We start from the raw sequence: 13178 nt of genomic DNA, 5'->3' as shown, positions 1-13178 counted from the left end.
CTTACCATAAATGTACCAAGCAGGCCATCCTGCTACACCATGTGTTCACACAGATAATAAATGCCTCACACTGGGTATTTTGTTTGCAAATGCAAAAGTCATCATAAAGGAAATTATATACCCGTTCTTACCAAAACATTTACCTTAGGCAGCAAATTGCATAATGAGCAAATACAAAGTATACGGGTGATCTTACCACAGATGTACCAAACTTTATATAGCAAGCTATCAGTTCCACTCCACTTTATATTCACACAGGTAGTGAGCCACGCCTCACACTTAGTACTTTGTATGCTTTCTTACCAAGATGTACCAATAATGTGCTATAAAAGCAATGATCCACATCAAAGATTGTATTATTGTGCATGCATAGGGTATAGCATAAGTCTTACCATAGATGTACCATTCATCCTATGTCATGCAGTCCATTCTGTTCCAAAATTGCCATACAGAAGGCAGAAGGTGAATGAACTTTTGTTAGCATTGCATGAACTTTATATTTGCTTGCTTGCTCATGTATATGTATATGTTTCTCTGTCTTGTTCCAAACTGTATACATTTACTCTGTGATCACAGGTTATTATAAATTGGATTTATAAGAGGATAATTTCATCTGTATTGTATTTGTTTAAGCAAGGCTATGTATGCCTGTTATGCTAGATACAATTAATTTGATGTTTTATTACCTGTACTTTGCTATATGTGACTGATATATATATATATATATATACATATATATATATATATATATATATATATATATATATATATATATATATATATCACATATTTATGCAGCTCTGTGGTGTTACTTTACCTCTGCATGTATAAGTGATATACTAGAGCTCTACCTGTTTTGGATTTTATAGCTATCCGATACAGGAAATGATACAAATTGTGTGATTTAATGATACAGGCTTGTATTATATTGATATGAGATGTAGTTCTGGTTTTAATTTGTATATAGTGGTGTGGTTGCACGTTTTTGCTCTATTTTTGAGATGGCAGGGCATGTTTGGGCAAACTTCTTTTGTAAATGCTATATGAGTTTAATAAATTGTTGAATTCACCTCATATGTGTGCCGTTTTTATTCCCTTTCTTTTTTAGAGGATTATTGTATTCTCTAATATTTCTCTCTCTTTTTTTAGTATGATATAATTTTTAAGAGGGAGGCACCGTGAGGTTTATTAAGTGGTATATACTACTCTCTCATTTCTTCTATAATTATTATTATTCTTTATTTGTAAAGTGCTAACAGATTCTGCAGCGCTGCCCATGGGTACAAGGATAAAAGTACAATGGAGAAACAATAGAATAAAAGACAAAATTTTACATACAAATACAGGGAGAATTGAGGGCTCTATTCCTGTGGGAACTTACAATCTAGATGGGTAGGAGGATGGGAAACAGGAGGAGGAGACTGCAAAGGTGAGAATGATATTAGTGAAGATATAGATGAGGGCAACTGAAGTTAATTTGTTAATGAAGCTTTTTTTTTTACTTTTAACAGTCGACTCTGGTGGGACTCGAACCCACACCCTTTGAATGTCTACTAGATCAACTAGAAGTCCAATGCGCTATCCATTGCAACACAGAGCCGTATGAGTTTAAAGTACTCACCCGCTAACCTGAAGGGTGCAAAAAGCCCTTCGTAAATATGAGCAAATAAGGATCAGGCCTTACTGGAGGCCGTTGATCCAGATGGGTTCCTGGGTATATCTCAGGCTCAGATGGGGAGGTAGATAGTATGGGTGCAATAGGTGTCAATGGGTGCAAGGGTACATCCATGTGGGATCCCATCCCTGCTTCATGTTCCAATCCTCATCCTGCTCCCCTGCCACACTCCTTCCCTTTCCCAGGGGTTTCTGTAGCACCCAAATTCATTGGTCTAGGTTGTGGGAGCTCCGGGTCCTTGAACAAAGGAGAAATCCAGGAGCACCAGGTTTCAATAAATAAAATAACTTTTATTGTTTATCATGTTAAAAAACAAAGGGGTATGACTAGTCTCCAAGGTAAAAACTGAGGTATTAAGCAAAGAAAAAAGTGCTGGCTGACGTGTTTCAGATGACACACCGTATTCTTTGCCTCTTTGGTTGCTCTCTGGCGACTCCATCTCTGCGGCCATGTTCCTCCCTCACGCTCTAGCGGCGGTCCTGTCCGGGTCTCCGGCTGGTCCCATGGTCCCTTCCAGTGTGGTGGTGGTGTGTTCCGGCGGTCCTTCATTGTCGCCAGGGTGTATCCTCCACATCAGTGGTCCCTTCCGGTAAAGAGTCCTCCAACAGCGTCACTTCCGGGATTTTCAGGTTCACTTTTGGTGATGTCACTTACGGAAACGCCATTTGGAGACAGAAAGCGACAAGGAAAACATCAAGTACCCCGGCAGAGTATTTTTGTGTATTTTTTAATAAAAGATCAAATAATAAAGACAATTTTTACAGCCTTTTTTGCTCATATTTACCAAGGGTGCCAATATTAGTGGAGGGCACTGTATGTGCAGAACATTGTAATGTATATAATCATATACATATATATTTACATTATGGTCTATGGGAACACACAGTTCACAAAGGCACTTTTCAGTGCCGTGTTTTTTAACACCCCAGTCCCACCAACTTTAAATCCCCAAAACTGCATAGTGCAGTTGTTTTTCATTAAAAAAATTTTACTTTTTTTTTAATAAAAAACTAAAATGCCCTCTATTTTGAGCGCATTTGGGCACATTTAGAAAATTAATCAGAGCTCTTGGATCGCTAAGGTCGGGGTAGCAATAACCAGCCACTTGTAATGTGGGAGCACAATATTTTGCGCTCCACTTGTAATCTAGCCCATACATTAAAAAAAATCATCAGTTATATACAGTATATAGAAATATCTATTTAATAAATAGAACATTTTCTTCTATGTGTAGAAAATTGGAATGTAAAATGTGAATACCTTCGAGTTAGCACAGTTGGTCTAACTTGGTGTTTTGTTAGTGTGCAGTTTGCACACTCAATTGAAGTTAACTCGGTAGTGATATCTGAAGTCCTCAAGTAAGTAAGCATCAACTTTTGCTCGCATGCAAACATTTTACTTTCAACGTGTAATATGCGCACTTTCCGTCGCTTTATAAGTTTATTTCTGACAGTGTTTGAAAGTGCTAAATAAAATGCCACTTGTAATCTGGATCATAATTTGCATCCTAGAATTATGAATTAAAATAATGGCTTGTGTTTATATTTGTAAGATCTGAATATATATATTTTTTCCAGATCCATACCTTGTAGAATTAGTAGAAACGTATGCAGTGTGAGCGTCCGTTGCACATCCTCGGAGAACTTTTAACTCCCAAGCAACCATATTCAACATCATATTTAACCCTTAAACTACCACAGCCCCATCACAAATTACCCCCACTCCATTATTATTTCCTAAACTCAATAATCCCCCACTACCTTAGTCCTTAATTGCTTTTAACCTCTCAACTACCTCTCATATTAACCTCTAAAATACTAGACACCCAAGGTGATATTTATCCTAAGCCCATCACCACTACAGACCATTTGGGGTAGGAGTCAGTTGAGGTGTGAGTAGATCTTGTGATGAAAAGGTGATTAGCATTTATTTGTTATTAGTGGTTAAGAGATTTTCTTAGTAATAGGGTTCTGATAGTTCAGTGAGGGGTTCTGTTGTTATGGTTTTTGGGTGGTTGTGGCAGTTAGAGTTTAATAGAATTGGGCAGCTTACCATGGGGGGGGGGGGGCTATGGAAGTTAGCAATAATATCCTAATATCCTTTGGGGGTTTATAATTGGGGGTTGTTGCACTTAGGGAGCTAATGTTTATCATTAGGGCTGTAGCATGTAAGGATTAATAGTGGTATGGGGATTTAGTGGAATAGGTTGTAGCAATTGGGGTTTTGAAATTTAGGGAGTTTTAACGGAAGGGGTACTTGTGCAGGTATGGATGTGGCTTTTAATCATTAATAGCAGTATAGATTTTAGCAGTTGGTTGGTTATTGCAATCGGTCTTTGTAGTTTTTGGGGATAATAGTCTTTAGGGAGTTGTAGCAGCGGGGGTTATTGAGATGGGGTTGAATTAGTTAACGGGTTAAATTAATATGGGGTTCCAGTAGTTTAGAGTTTATTACAGTGCGGTTAGGAGGTAGACTTCATTGCTGTAACAGTATACACCAGCTTTTAAAAAGTTATATTAAAAATGATTGTCATGTGCATTGAGCACACAGTTATCAACTTGGTAAATGTGGCAAGCACGCATTAGTATTTAATATATTATAAGACGAGGATGCGCTAATTTAACAATGACCATGAATGGTTTCATTTTTATTTATTTATTTTTTTCAATACCAAATCAAGTGATATTGATAAAACAAGGTCAAATACAAAGTAATATTTAGCACTCAATCCCTCAACTAATATTAGGGATTATGTTTAGTAAATTCTTGTTTTAACCACTAGGTGGCAATGTGGGATATTCTCTAAAGAATATAAAGATTTTTCAATAGTTAACCTGAACACTTGCCTATAGTTAATTGTTTAGAGAGATGTAGGACTAAAAAGTTTCCTTTTTATTTGTAACTTATTTATACCATTGGATTTACTGTTAATGCATTTTCAAATAAAATCAGCCATTTTACTGCTATTAGCATAAAGCAAAGAAAAGAAAAGAAAGAAATTTAAAGGACAGGGGGCACAGAAGTGCTGAATTCTGGTGAACAAAATGAAATATAGTTCTCAAAAAACAGATCTCTTATAGGTATAAAAAGAAAAGAAAATTATACAAAAATAAATAAATAGTGCTATTAAATGCAGCTATCTTACAAAAAAAAATCAGTTTTTGAATTAAAGAGACAGCGTTTGAATATTTAAAAAGTACTGTATAGTTAAATATAAAAACAACATTCAAATACTACAAAATATTATACTTGTGTTAAAAAAACAAAAAAGCATAAAGGAGGATTTCTTGCAACATTAACCACTGTTTGTCCAGACAGAGAGCAGTTGGGAGATATCATCCTTTATGTTTTTTAATGCAAATTTGCTTATATTTATTAAAAACTGAATAAGCAAGGTTGTAAATAACGTGTGTGTGTTTTCATAAATCCTTATTCAAAAGAAGGGCTAATCCTAATATAATTTTTTTAAAGAGGGATTTATCCTCATATAAATAAGGATCTTTGGGTATTAGTATATAACTTTGATCTGCACATTGTAGCTCCCATGAGCCTCTACTCCAATGAATGCACATTTATCAAAGCCAGGTGATCATCTGGCTATTTAAACTTATATCAGACTTTATTTTAAAGAGGTGATTCTGGGCTTTAAAACAAGGGGTCTTGGGGGTCTGTTGGAGCTTTTGATGGCATATTATAAGTGCCTACAAACCGCTTAATAAAAAATATTAAAATTATAATGAAAAAAGATTATAAATAATTGCATGTTTGATTTACTATCAAGCAATCACCCTCCAGAGAGTGCTTAACTGACACATTGCTGCCAGGTCAAAAGTATAGGTAGTGCTAGACTCATATCTTATCAGTGCCCTCTTTTGTGTTACATGAGAGCATAGACTTGATATAATCCATTATATGAACTTATAATTTAAGCACATTTTCATCTCAAGGGACTTCCTTCTCAGACTCACCAAAGGAATTTAAATGCACAGATCACTTTTAACTCCAATATATTTGAATGCTGAATAGTAATGGAGGGACCTATTACAACATCCCTAAAACGACCACTAAAGACAGCAGAATTGCATAATTAATAAGTACATAATAAAAAGACATTGCAATAACACTTTGAATTTCACAAAAGCAGTAGTTTTTTTTCTAGCAAATTTATTTCTTCTCCCATCTGCCAGCCCCCTGTACCATGTGATCAGCCAATCACAGACTAGTAGCATCCTGGCACTTATTGGCTTCTGGAGCTTGATGACATCACTACGCCAATGCATGTTTACATTACTGACATCCCTGGATTCCTCTGGTGATGCTGAACCACTTGGCCATCTCATCTTCAGAGGTTAAGTTGTGGGGAGTGATTAACTAAAAAAATGCACCACTTCTCCCCAGGGATAACTGCATGTGGTCAACACCCACATTTATACATTCTTAAAGGGAAATTCTGGTCAAAATCTAAATGCACATAGATGCATTACATCTTTGAATAGAAACTAATTTGCAATATAAATGTATTGGGAAAAAATGATTCTAGTAAAAGTTATCACTGTTTTAGGCTTAACATTTTTTCTCTGCACGTGCATGTGAAGCATAGCTAGATATTCTCAGTGCACCAGCATGTTAACTACTGAAGCTGCTCAGAGCACCAGTGGGGATTGTATCAGCAATAAACAAACTGAGTCATTACCAGGTGATACAAGCACCTTTTTCCCTCTGATCAAGTGCTGTGTTTAAAATGCTGGTGCACAGTGCATACTTAAATACACTTTGAAAACAGCTTTAGCTTTTATTAGAAGCATTTTAGCTAATATATGTATAATACAAAAATGATTCTATTCAAAACTGAAATGCATCCATGTAAATTCCCATTTTGTCTGGAATGTCCCTTTAACGTAGTTTGAAGTATGAGATTTGTTATGAATTTACTTGATAAAAAAACAAAATTAAACTGTATCCTCTGTAGCGTTGTTTTCAAATAATAACTTTTATTTCTTTTTTTTTTTTTTATTGTTCTTAAAAGTAATCATATTATTCATGAATTAGGCTACAAGGTCTTTCTCAAACACAAAAAAACCCTGTAAATTTTGATAGCTATAAATTTATATGAGGCCGTTAAGGCTTCTAAAATATTAGTCTGCTTTCCCCATGTGTTAAAAAGTTCACCATCTCTAGTTTAGACTAACAAAATCTTACACCAAGCATTACTGGATACTTAAAAAACAAATCATTCAAAAATATTCCAAAAATAACAGATGCTATTTAGTAGTATGCAGATATCATTCACAAAATGGTCTATGTTAAATATTTTAAAAATGATTAATTTAAATTGTTTAAAATATTATCAATATTTACATAATTATGATATGGTTTTATTTGATAAATTATTTTAAATAAAAGTTTAACTTGTACTCTGTGAGTGTTGTGAAGTAATAGTATATCACTCCATCAATTATACATTTAGCTCCTCACTGATGTTTAGAAGGTGTACTAATTATATTAACCACTGGATGTCACTATTGCTCTATTAAAATTTAAAAAAAAAACACTAGGCTGAGAATTTAATCAATTGCCTGTTGAATTTCCATTAAACTATTTTTTCACAATTTCTCTTCTGAGTCAAAAATCTAAATATAGCCATGGTAACCTTTTTTTAAAAATATGATTCATAGCTGGTAGTTTCAATTTAAAAAGATTTCAGAAAATATTTTTATAAAAATAAATTATTTGTTTAGTTAATACAATAATAAATGAGATGTTATATATATATATATATATATATATATATATATATATATATATATATAAAATCTAACTAATTTATTATTGTAATGTCACTTATGTGTAATTGTAATAGACTTACTCTTGTAGGCAATTTCTTTTTTTTTAGTTGGCCAAAAATCGACCATGAATTAAATGGACAGTAATCACCTTGGATGCGTTTACATTGATGCTAATAATCGACAGCTGTAAAGCGCTAAATATTTCTGCTATCAAAATAAGCATAGTATACCATTTGAAATTCTGCTTACATATTTTTGCATTAATTTTTACCAGCTTGTGAAAAAAAAAATCAAAAGGTGTTCAGTGTAAATCGGCCATTCTCCCTTTAGTTACCATTATACAAGATTGGTACATAGGTAGTAGGTGGGAATGATATTTACATATGTATATGAAATTATTATACATATACAGGATATCCTGTACAGCTAACGTGATCTATAGAAACCTATAAAAAACAGAAATCCCGACCGCACATTGAGAATTTCGGGCCGATTTATTATTGGCTGTATGGTGCCTAATCGCCCTGTTTCCATACGAGCCTTCAGGCTCGCCGGAAACAGGAGTTAAGAAGCAGCAGTCTTAAGACCACTGCTCCTTAACTAGTCCTCCACTTTGTGATTCGGAGTAAAGTTTTGTTTGACTTGTGCAGCAGTGAAAATTTTTCGGTAACGTTTACATTTATTTTTGTTAAAACAAAATGTAAATGTTCCTTTACTGAAGATGTCACCTGTAGTTTTATTCTTACCTATAGAGCACTGGGGGAGCCGTGTAAATCCTGTTGCTACTTCACAGAGCCCAGGACCGCGCTAATTGAAAAGTTTAGCGCAGCACTAAGCTTCCTATAACATGGCCCTGGACTCTGTGAAGAATTGGAATTAGCGTGGCTCCCTAGCACACTATAGGTAAGTATTAAACCTTTTAAAGGTAATTTACAGGAAAAAAAATGTATACTATTGAATTTTGTTAGTATATATTTGTTTTATTTCAATTGAATTAGAGCATTTGTTTGGATAGTCATTTTGTAAAAACAAAAACAAAAAATCCCAATTTTCATTATGAATATGAATCAGTAACAAAATAAATGCACAAGCCTAAATAGAAACTCAATATTCTTACAGTTAAATAAATAAGTCTAATATAAATACTGTGCTGTACAGTATGTGTGAGGTTTTGTAAACGCTTTCTGAAAAGTAAGAGTAAGGTTTTGTAAATGCGTTCTGTAAAGTGAGAGTGAGGTTTCATAAATGCGTTCTGTAAAGTGAGAGTGAAGTTTCATAAATGTGTTCTGTAAAGTGAGAGTGAAGTTTCATAAACGTGTTCTGTAAAGTGAGAGTGAGGTTTTGTAAACGCTTTCTGAAAAGTAAAAGTAAGGATTTGTAAATTTGTTCTGTAAAGTGAGAGTGAGGTTTCATAAATGTGTTCTGTAAAGTGAGAGTGAGGTTTCATAAATGTGTTCAGTAAAGTGAGAGTGAGGTTTTGTAAACGCTTTCTGAAAAGTAAAAGTAAGGTTTTGTAAATGTATTCTGTAAAGTGAGAGTGAGGTTTCATAAATGTGTTTTTTAAAGTGAGAGTGAGGTTTTGTAAACGCTTTCTGAAAAGTAAAAGTAAGGTTTTGTAAATGTATTCTGTAAAGTGAGAGTGAGGTTTCATAAATGTGTTTTTTAAAGTGAGAGTGACGTTTTGTAAACGCTTTCTGAAAAGTAAAAGTAAGGTTTTGTAAATGTATTCTGTAAAGTGAGAGTGAAGTTTCATAAATGTGTTCTGTAAAGTGAGAGTGAGGTTTCATAAATGTGTTCTGTAAAGTGAGAGTGAGGTTTTGTAAACGCTTTCTGAAAAGTAAAAGTAAGGTTTTGTAAATGTATTCTGTAAAGTGAGAGTGAGGTTTCATAAATGTGTTTTGTAAAGTGAGAGTGAGGTTTCATAAATGTGTTCTGTAAAGTGAGAGTGAGGTTTTGTAAACGCTTTCTGTAAAGTGAGAGTAAGGTTTTGTAAATGTATTCTGTAAGGTGAGAGTGAAGTTCTGTAAACGTGTTCTGTAAAGTAAGAGTGAGGTTCTGTAAATGCTTTCTGTAGAGTGAGATTGAGTTTTTTTATTTTTTATTTATCTTTTATTGAGGTTTTGCGCAATAAAAAGAAAAAAGAACAAAACATACAATAAATGTCATAATATAGATGACACCATTTTCATGAAATACAGTATAAAGTATATAAGCAATAAACAAAATGATTGCCAGAATATAGACATCTGAAACCTCTATTTTTAAATTTTTGGTAGATTTCATGAGTGACTAGTTAGCCAACCGCTTATGGACCCTTTGTTATAGGAAACATTGGTGGAGTGTGCTAGTCCTAGCAAAGACCCTATATGATCTAATGACAATTTCAGGAATATTTTTCAACGGATAAACACCGCTTGAGGTAGTGTAAAATAAGTATGGAATATTATAATATAAAGGTGTATAATATATGAGAATAAAAAAAAAGAAAAAGTAATAGTATAGTTAAAGGAGCTCATGTTAGTATATGGGGGCGGAGATATTAATGCAATTATTATTTTTGCTGTGATTAGGGATAGTAAGTTAGGGGTATTCCGCTACTGTGTCTTATGTGTTAGAGCCACTATATGGGACCATTATGAGAGTAAGGGCAGCTAAGTAGATTTTATTTGGGTAAAAATAAATACCTTGTAAGTAGGTTATCTCCTATGGACTAGATGAAGAAGTTTGCTATGTTCGATGTAAGCTAAGGTTACATGAGATAGTAAGAATATAAGATGCAGTCACGGCCGCAGACAGCATATATATAGTGTGGCAGTATAACCAAACTGTTGAATATGTTATATCTGATATATTAATAATAGGCTCTAGACGATAACAAAAAATTGTGCTATTTATAAGGGTATGTCAAGTAGAATTATGAACCTACTAGTTAGAAGCTCTAGGAGATACAGAATTTTGTGTTATATACGAGAGTATGAAAAGTAACATTATGAACTAACTAGTCAGAAGCTCTAGGAGACAAAAAATATTGTGCTGTATATGAGAGTATGGTTAGTGTGATTATGAACTCACTAATCGGGAACTCTAGAAGGTAAAAAGTTTGTACTATATATGAGAGCATGCCGAGTAGTATTATTAACTCACTAATCAGAAGCTCTAGGGAATCCTGTATATTACTAAGCAACTATAGTACAAACTAAAATAACAACAGCATGAACTCTGAAGTTGCAAGAGTTATGTATCATAGATTGCATGTAAAATTCATAACAACTAACTAGTAAAGCATAATTAGATTTCCATTTTTAAAATGACTAATTCATGGTATGTAGTGAGTATTTCTATAATACTACAATAAAGACATACTCTTGATAATAAGAACCTCACTCCTTAGCCGCCAAAAACACCTATATAATGCAAGCATATTGAGAGGTATAATATACAGTATCTCCCCTCACATTTTTGTAAATATTTTATTAGATCTTTTCATGTGACAACACTGAAGAAATGACACTTTGCTACAATGTAAAGTAGTGAGTGTACAGCCTGTATAACAGTGTCAATTTGCTGTCCCCTCAAAATAACTCAACACACAGCCATTAATGTCTAAACCGTTGGTAACAAAGGTGAGTACACCCCTAAGTAGAAATATCCAAGTTGGGCCCAATTAGCCATTTTCCCTCCCCGGTGTCATGTGACTCATTAGTGTTACAAGGTCTCAGGTTTGAATGGGGAGCAGGTGTGTTAAATTTGGTGTTATCGCTCACACACTCTCTCATACTGGTCACTGGAAGTTCAACATGGCACCTCATGGCAAAGAACTTTCAGGTCTATAAGCAGGGACCAGAGTAGTTTGGGCTTGGTCTAAGTGTCATCTCCACATTTTGCAAGGTGCCCTTAGTGAAAGTCCCCCGAACATTTACTATATTTGAGATGGTCAAGTTGCTGTCCTCAGCTCTCACTGTAGGCCCCTCTGTTTTACTCTGAGAGCTATCAAAAGCACCTTTTATCTCCTGTTAAAGGGTATATGTGTGGTTGTCCAGTGAGGAGATTAATGCTTATAGCATGCTGATTAGTTGCGACTCCATACTGAATTGCTAATATAACAAGTTATCAATAACCTGCCAGCAAACTTGAAAGTGCAGTAGTAAAAAACTGCTTATTATCAGCTGAAACTATACATAAAACAGCTTTCTGCTCACAGGTAGGGATGATGTATCTATTCTGTTACTCTGTGTGATACTTGTGGGGAGAGTGAAGGAAGGGTTATACCGTGGTGTGCAGCCTACACGTAGGTTTAATCAGCTCCGTCAAAGACTGTTATGTGTTTTCAGTCCACTAAGTGGATTTTTTTTCTTTGTACAGTAGGCGTAAGGTGGAAGTCTCTCACCTTTGTATTGTGACTGAACTTTGAGTCCGGAAACTCAGGGGCTCTTCATTGCGGGCTGAACTGATATGGCAGCCGTTCGTGCCAAAACTTATATGCGCTGCAGGTTATCTTGCTATCTTATTTTAGCCTCAATTTTCCTGATTCCTAAAGTTTGGGTCACTTCAAGGGGCTATTCGCTACCTAGTTAGCACTGTCTTTAGTGATCTGACTCTCTAGCATCATACAAGCCAGGTTGCTCTTTTCCTCTGTGTGTTTCCAGCAGCTAGGTTGCGTCCACTATGTGAAGTATGCATTTTTTAGTTGCTGTGCGATGAGTGCAGGATATCTTCTGATTTAAGCTGTTTGTCTGCTGGTTTAAGTATTTTAGTCAGCCAAATTGAGTACATAAACACATTTTTGCTCAGAAGATCTCTTTCCCCACGTCTTCACTCAACCCCAGTTAGCTCCGCCCCGAGATTGAGGTTTTTTTAAACATGTTTTGTAAAGTGAGAGTGGGCTTAGGGTTGTTATTGTCTATGTCGCACTTACTGAGTTAGATGTGTTGTGCAAGCTGTATACTTTTATGCTCTGCAATAAAATAGCATTGTACCTTTTATGCTGTGTCCTGCATCTCATGACATGGCGCCAGAAGTACTTGCCTGTGCTTCTGTTTACTGATTAATGACGATGTTGAAGTTTACCCCACCTGAGCCTTTTGATTTCTCTCAGCCTGCAGCTTGGCCCACATGGCGTCAGCGGTTTTAACGCTTCAGGATTGCTTCCAAGCTGGACAAGGAAAGTGGTGAAGTACAAGTTAATTTTCTTTTATACTCTATGGGGAAAGATGTGGATCCAGTGTTCAATGTCTTTACTTTCCAAGAAGGGGAGCGAATTTGACTTTGAGATAGTTATGAACAAACTCAGTGCTCACTTTGTACCCAAAAGAAATGTGATTCATGAGAGGGCTTGTTTTCACAAACGAGCTCAGTGTGTGGGAGAATTTGTGGAGTCATTTGTGCGCAGCCTGTATGAACTAGCTGAATTCTGTGAGTTTGGTGTTGCTAAAGAAGAGCAAATCAGAGACAGAACAGTCATAGGAATTGCAGATGCTGAGGTCTCACTTTAGCTACAGTTGGAGGCTGAATTAACATTAGATAGGGCTATTAGAATGGCCCACCAGAGTGAACTGGTGAAAAAGAAAAGTGCTGATCTGAGGTCTGAGAGTATTGTGGATGAAGTGCAGCTGTTCAGGACAGCTGCAGGTGAAAGGCACAGTGTGAGTGGTAGACCAAGGGCAACAGATAGGCCCAGAAGCAGATGGGTGCAGCAGGCTAGCTGCATGCAGTGTAAC

At 35.4% G+C, this 13178-nt stretch overlaps 1 non-coding gene across 1 annotated transcript; it reads right to left on the bottom strand.

Moving 5' to 3' along the window:
• Positions 1-1512: 1512 nt before the first annotated feature.
• Positions 1513-1600, bottom strand: TRNAR-UCU (transfer RNA arginine (anticodon UCU)). The gene is given in 2 exon segments: positions 1513-1548; positions 1564-1600. It is a non-coding gene; the product is annotated as a tRNA-Arg (tRNA).
• Positions 1601-13178: the final 11578 nt, after the last annotated feature.

This window comes from Bombina bombina, chromosome 6 (genome assembly GCF_027579735.1).
Source record: "Bombina bombina isolate aBomBom1 chromosome 6, aBomBom1.pri, whole genome shotgun sequence".
In the NCBI taxonomy this organism is placed as follows: domain Eukaryota; kingdom Metazoa; phylum Chordata; class Amphibia; order Anura; family Bombinatoridae; genus Bombina; species Bombina bombina.
This window is presented reverse-complemented; position numbering and strand designations above follow the sequence as displayed.